Here is a 7,863-nt window from a genome sequence, read left to right as displayed (position 1 = left end):
ATTCTGGTCAAATGCAAAAAAAAAAAAAAAAAAAAAAAACCCATGGCTTGTTTTACTCAAAAGGAGGCTCTTTGTCTAGTTGCTTTTCTTGTGCAGCATTTTTTAAATTTATTTACATATTATTATCATTATTTTGTTTTGTCTTATTTTTGAGGGTATCATGTAGCCTAGGCTGCTCGGGAATTCACTACATAGCCAATACTAGCCTTGAACACCCAATCCTTCTGCCTCTGCCTTCCAAATGCTGGATTTACAGATGCGTGGAGTAAATATCATGCCCTAAAAGAAATTTTTTTCATATTCATATTTTGTTGCTCATGTGAGGGTAATAAGTATTATATACACCACATGAAAAAATTCACTAATAGTTCTGTCTTGAAGGTTTGGTCATTATCAGCCTACAGTAACTGCACGGAGGGACAGTGATGTCATGGAGAAAGTGAAATACTTACTGCTAGACCCAAAGACCCCAGTTCAACCCCAGTTCCCAGGAAAGAGAGAAACAACACACACACAAGTTTTCCTCTGTCCTCCACTTGTGTGAACACAAACACACACACACACACACACACACACACGCATGCACACATGCACTAAAAATAATTTAATTTAAATGAAAATGAATTTGCACTTACATTTATGACACCAGAAAATATTAGTGGCTGCTGAATTTGTATTCAAATTAGTAGATACTTATCAGTTCTACACAAAATCTTTTTCTAATCCAAAATGTTGTTGGTGTGAAAATGGCATGTATATGAGTTATTAATATCTTACTGGATAGTTCTAGTTAAGAATTTAGAAGACTCAGGGTGCTAAAGACCTTGACTTTAATCTCTAGACCAGAGCAAAGGTATGTAACTTATGAAACTCATAGTTTCAAACAGGTTTTTCTGTTCTGCTTGCTTTTGCTTATTTCCATCAGGGTCTTCCTAGGTTATGCTGAGCTGGAACTCTCAGGAGTCCTGCCTCCATGTCAGGTAGTGCATTGCAGGCATTGCCCCCACATCAGGCTCCAAAGAGGCATCTTAATACTTTCTTATGGGAATGATTCATTCGATCCATTACCCCTTTACAGGATAAAGGAATGTCAAAAAAAGGATATAAAACTATGTTGATTTCTTTTAAATTTTAAACAGACAGATAAATACACTTCCTCTGGCAGCACGTACTCTAAAATTGGAGCAATACAGAGAAGATTAGCATGGCCCCTGTGCAAGGATGTCATGCAAATTCATGAAGCGTTCCATATTTTTCTTTTAAGGGGGTTGAAGGGGTAAACAGATGAAAGACCACCCCAACCATTTAAGGCTACTCCTAACTTCAGAAACAATTTTTGAGAAAACTTACTGTGTAAATATCCACCACTACAGCCTAGGTTTCAGAGGGTTGTAATTAATTTTGTAGCAGAAGATTTTTAAGAAGACTAAAACATCACTACAGTAACCAGAGTCTTACTGGTATGGTGAGCTGTGATCACCGAGCCTTGCATGACAGTGCCAGAGAAACACTTTCTGATATCAAATATTTTTCTCATTCTGCCACCACACTTAGTCTGAAGTCATTTTTTTTAGAAAGATTCAGAGCTGTGTTTTGAAGAAACTTGGTGTGAACTTTGCTAACAATGATCCAAATACGTTTTTGGATTACTCTCCGGAGAAATTGTAGCATTTCGCACAAGCGGTACCCACTTTACTCTGGTGAAATGAAAATCTCTATTCTGCTCCTCTTTGCATGTCTCTTTAAAACCTAAAGCAGAAGAATGGGTCACGCTTGGGGACGCTTTCTTTTTTAATCTTCTTGGGTCTTCCACTCTGTTTCTAAAGCGATACTTAGTGTTAACTAGGTTGCAATTTCATTTGAAAGGAATTGAACAGGCTTTCCAGGATGAGGTAAAGATTGCCCACCGAGAGGATTTTGGCAGCTACCTTTAAACATGCAAAGATCTGTGAAGACGGCACACCCAGGTTTAATACAGATAACGTTTGGTTCTTTGAGATAGAGATGATGTAATTCTGATATTGGCAAAGAAAAGATTCACAAGACATACTTTCCTCTCTTTGAATAAGTAAAGTTTTTCTCTGTAGCATTTGATTATACCGAGAATGAGAAAGACATTAGTGAATTTCTCACATGATGGCAATAGAAACGTCTGGTTTTGTTTTGAATTTAAATGCTTAACAGTGTACAATAGCATTTTGTGCTGCCTATAATTGGAGTGTGAAAATCAAGGCATGTGGTAAAATGTATTAACACATCATTTCTATGAAACGAGGAGAAAGGAGTAGGCTAGTCTTACAAACGGAAATTAAAACATGTGGGTCAATCAAGCTAAAACTGTCAATATTTTAAAAGAAAGTAAGAAGCAAAATAAATGGCTTCCATGTGCGAAACACTGTCCTGTTTTAACAAGAATCTTTTGAGTAATTCATTATAACACACAAATGAGGACACACATACAGAAAAATAACAAGTTTTATAATGTACTCACTGTCACAGACAAAAGCCTACAAATGTGTACAATGCTGACATCTAAAAGTGTTCCTTGTTCAACAGCTAAGGAAATAATGAAAGGCATGAGTGTCTCCTACACTCTGAGGACCAAACTGTAGGGCTTTCCAGAATATGCTAAATATATATTTATTTGCAGATATTTATTAAATCTCTTCTATGAGCTAGACACTGGATCAAGGGTATTAGACAGCTGCCCTCGGGCGATCACCCCTTAAATACAAACACTAAATGCTGAACAAGGGAATGGCTACAGAATAACATAGCTAGGTCTTTCCTGAGCACATATATAACATGTAACCAAGCGCTTTACATATCTACCAAGTAACCTTCCTACAGCCTATAAGATAGATACTCTAAAACAGTGGTTCTCAAACTTTCCTAATATGGAGACCCTTTAATGCAGTGCCTCATGTTGTGATGACCCCCCAACTATAAAATTACTTTTCTTGCAACTTCAAAACTGTAATTGTGCTGCTGTCATGAATCGTATTGTAAATTTCTGTTTACACGGTCTTAGGTGACCCTTGCGAAAGGATTATTCAACACCTACCATACCCGTAAAAAGGAGTCATGTCCCACAGGTTGAGAACTGTTGCTAAAGAGTCATGTTGAAGAGTCTAAAGGAAGAAAATGGTTCACTTCGCTCCACAAGGTCCCACGTTTGATCTGAGTCAACTAACTGATAACTAACTGAATCCACAGGAGAGGAGAGAACATGTTCTTCCCAGCTGACTCTCAATCTCATGTAGTTTTGCTCAAAAACCTGGTTATGTTGGCTTAGGAGACTGCTTCTCCACATCTAAGATCCAGGCTTGTAGAGCTTCCCTGTGGTAGGGACAGCGCTAGGGTAAGAAAGATGGTTCACCTTCAGCTGTGGGACTGAAAGGGTTAGTTTCTTGTAGAAAGCCTCCCTTAGCACTAAAACATCACTCATAGTACCTTGTACTATGAGTTGCTTTGCTGTGGTCACTTACTTCATGATGGATTATTTACTCAAAAACAAAAAGAGTGTGTCTTGCCTCGTGGAGAATTCAGTTCCTCTCTTAAAGTCTTCACCTATAAAATCAAGCCCATCCTGATTATCTTTTGATTGACTTAAACCAATTGATTTCGGATATTAGCTACATCTAAACAATACAGTTGTAGGCTCCACCAACATATAACATAAAACATATAATGTATAACATATAACATATAAGGCAAAGAAATAACACAGGTCATGACCACCAAGGGACAGAAAACCAAGTCACCTAACAGTCCCTGCAACAGGAGCCATAAAAGGACTCAGATCAAGAGAAACTTGAACCTGTTTCCATGCCAGCATACACACACACACACACACACACACACACACACACACACACGCACACACACACACGCACGCACACATGCACACACACGTGCACACACACACACATGCACACACACACGCGCACACACACACACATGCACACACACACATGCACACACACGCACACACACATATGCACACAAATACTTTAATAACAAAGTGACTTTTATAAAACCAAAAATTATCATATAGTTATTTACTTCTGTATGTTTAGAACCAAACTTTAATAACACCAAAGTATTTTTAAATGGTTTGTTTTGGCATGATTTGGTTTGGACTTGGTTTTTTTGAGGCAGGGTCTCACTCTATAAAATAGGCTGTTCTGGAACTCACTCTGTAGTCCAGACTGAACTCTGACACTTGGGAATCCTCTTGCCTCAACCTCCTGAACACTGTGGTTACAGGCAGGAGCCAATACGCCCAGCTAGTTTCAAATATTTTGACTTTAAAATGAAAATCGCCACAAAAATGCCAAATACCAGCCTCATTACAACCAAGATCAAATTAAGGTCAAAAATGTGACTATCAAATTATCATGTAGTAAGTCCCATAAACCAAATGAATTACTTGATTTTAAAATCAATAAGATACACATAAGCATGTGTTATGACTTGTATAGTAAGATGAAGAATATTATTATTGATGAAATTTATGTTGTATTTTATACCTGACTATCAAAATAAGTGTTTAACTAATAATATACATACACACAGGCTAGTGTAATTATATCGTTTTCAAGGACACCGACATTTAACAAACCTCATGCAAGATCTTCACACAGTTTGAATGCTAATTCTGCAAAAAATAAAAAAAAATGAAAACCACATAAATACAGGGGTGTCAACTGAGCCCAAGGTCACTGCAGGCCAGGTTGAAATGCAGAAGCAACTCCCTAGCCATTCTGAACAACAGTCTGCCTACACTGGCCCTAACTAGAGGGATCAGCCCCTTGACTCATCACGTGCCACAATGTGCATAATGAAAGGTAAGAAAGGGTAACACCCACTGACTTCTTCATATCTGCTACCCTGCTGCACCTTTAGAAGCATCCTTTAATTCCCAAAATGTCACAAAAACCACCAGTACAATTATTTCAGATTCTCTGTCAGTCATCGTGTCGGTTTAGCTGAAATTAGAGGCTCCCACAATGGAGGGCGTGGGAAGGAGACTGGGTGCAGAGCAAACTGACAAAGAGGTGATTTCTCTCCTTTAGGATTGAAATGCACTCATTTAAAAGGTCCTGGAGCAATTTTTGGAATGAGAATTCAATCTCCAGAGTCAGTTTCTTTAACTCATGGATAGAAACTTGGATATAAAGAACATTCCCAAATTTTCAATATCCCTTAAAGACAAATTTCCTTAACAATCTCTACAGTCCATACCTACCAGAGCACCAGTGGCTTCCCCAGAGACACCCCAGGGTTGTGTGCAATGTTATTTGCAACAAAGGAAACGCACCAATAATTTCACAGGGAGAAAAACTCGAGCTTCTTTCTTCCTTGTGTATACACCCGGAGTTCACGGAGTTGAGGAATTCAAACAGTTTGGGTGTCACCTCCATGTGCTTGCTTTTCAGAACTCTGTGGCATGCACATTGCCTGCTGGGTATCTGAAAAGAGACAACTCAAAGCATAATGAGCCAATCCGGGAGTCTACATATTCCGTCAAAGTGAGCACTACAAAACGTTTGTCACTGTTATTTCTGTAACACTGAAAGAAAAGAAAAGATTTTGAAATCTGTTTGTGGTCTAGAACACTTGACTGCCACTTTTCGCATAATAACTAAAGACAATTGCATAGAAACATAGCCTGGTATCATTTGAAGGGAATCATTGAAACGTGGCTTAGGGACCTTGACCTTAAATGGTCTTGAAATTAATATTTTACATTAAAAATAGTCTGAAGATCTCCATCTCAATCACTAGCCATTGCTAGTTGAAGAATGAAGACTACACTGATAATGTGTGTGGTAGTTTGAATGGAAATGGTTCCCCAGAACAACATATATTTTCTTGCTTAGTCTAAAGCTGATGACCTGTTTGGAGAAGATTAGGAGGTATGGCCTTGTTGGAGGAGGTGTGTCACTGGGAGTGGGCTTTAAGGTTTCAAAAGCCCATGTCAGGCCCAGTGTCACTCTCTCTGCCTGGTTCCCATGGATTAGGAACAAGTTGGAGTAGCCATTCTAATACCCAACAAAATAGACTTTCAACCAAAAGTTATTTTAAAAGATGGGGAAGAACACTACATACTCATCAAAGGAAAAATCCACCAAGATGAACCCTCAATTCTGAGCATCTATGCCCCAAATGCAAGGGCACCCACATTTGTAAACGAAATGTTGCTAAAGCTCGAAGCATACATTGAACCTCACACAATAATAGTGGGAGATTTCAACACCTCACTCTCACCAATGGAAAGATCATGGAAACAGAAACTAAACAGAGATACAGTGAAATTGAGAGAAGTTATGAACCAAATGGATTTAACTGATATCTACAGTATATTTCACCATAAAACAAAAGAATATGTCTTCTTCTCACCACCTCATGGTACCTTATCAAAAATCAACCATACACTGGGACAAAAAACAAACTGCAACAGATATAGGAACATTGAATTAATCCCATTTATTCTATATGGCAACCATAGACTAAGACTGGTCTACAACAGCAACAAACACAACAGAAAGCCCACAAACACGTGGAAGCTGAACACATATCTACTCAATGACACCTTGGAAAGGGAAAAATACAGAAAGAAAATAAAGGCTTTCTAGAATTCAATGAAAATGAAAGTTCAACATATCCAAACTTACGGAACACAATGAAAACAGTGCTAAGAGGAAAACTCATAGCGCTGAAGGCCTCCATAAAAAATTGGAGAGATCATAAACGAGCAGCCCAACAGCTCATCTGAAAGCTCTAGAACAGAAAGAAGCAAATACACCCAAGAGGAGTAGACAGCAGGAAATAATCAAACTCAGGACTGAAATCAACCAACTAATATATGAAGAATAATTTAAAAAAAACAATAACAACCTTACAAGCTGGTTCTTTGAGAAAAATCAACAAAATAAATAAACCCTTAGCCAGACTAAGCAGAAGGCACAGAAACAGTATCCTAATTAACAAAATTAGAAATTTTGGGAGACATAACAACAGAAATTGATGAAATTCAACAAATAATCAGATCCTACTACAAAAGTCTATACTCAACAAAACTGTTAAAACCTGGATGAAATAGATGATTTCCTAGACAGATACCAGGTACCAAAGTTAAATCAGGATCTGATAAACCATCTAAACAGCCCCATAGCCCCCCAAGGAAATAGAAGCAGTCATTAGAAGTCTCCCACTCAAAAACAGCCCAGGGCCAGAGGTTTTAGTGCAGAATTCTATCAGACCTTCAAAGAAGATTTAGTACCAATATTCCTCAAACTATTCCGTAAACAAGAGACAGAAAGAACACTATCCAATTTGTTCTATGAAGCCATAGTTACAGTGATACCAAAACCACAAAAGACCCATCAAAGAAAGAGAACTACAAACCAATTTCACTTATGAATACAGATGCAAAAATAATCAATAAAATTCTCGCAAATTGAATCCAAGAGCACATCAAAACAATCATCTACCATGATCAAGTAGGCTTCATCCCGGGAATGCAGGGATGGTTCAATATAAGGAAATTCATCAATGTAATCCACTATGTAAACAAACTCAAAGAAAAAAACCACATAGTCATCTCACTAGATGCTGAAAAAGCCTTTGACAAAATACAATACCCATTCATGTTAAAAGTACTGGAGAGATCAGAAGTTGAAGGTACGTACCTAAATATAATAAAAGCAACAGCTCTTGCTCTTCCCCTCTTCCCCCTTTGTCGCCATTCCCTTCCTCCCTCCTCCCCTCTCTCCACATGCTCATGGCCAGCCTCTACTCTTCTACTTTTTTACTTTCTCTCTTTCTCTGCCTTTCTCTGCCCCTATTACCCTCTTA

General features: G+C 38.2%; 1 non-coding gene across 1 annotated transcript; it reads left to right on the top strand.

Moving 5' to 3' along the window:
* Positions 1 to 1,153: 1,153 nt before the first annotated feature.
* Positions 1,154 to 1,256, top strand: LOC120093292 (U6 spliceosomal RNA). The gene has a single exon (XR_005486400.1). It is a non-coding gene; the product is annotated as a U6 spliceosomal RNA (small nuclear RNA).
* The last annotated feature ends 6,607 nt before the right edge of the window (positions 1,257 to 7,863 follow it).

This window comes from Rattus norvegicus, chromosome 6 (genome assembly GCF_036323735.1).
Source record: "Rattus norvegicus strain BN/NHsdMcwi chromosome 6, GRCr8, whole genome shotgun sequence".
NCBI classification, from domain to species: Eukaryota; Metazoa; Chordata; class Mammalia; order Rodentia; family Muridae; genus Rattus; species Rattus norvegicus.
Note: the sequence above shows the minus strand (reverse complement) of the source record. Positions and strands in the feature narration are given on the sequence as shown.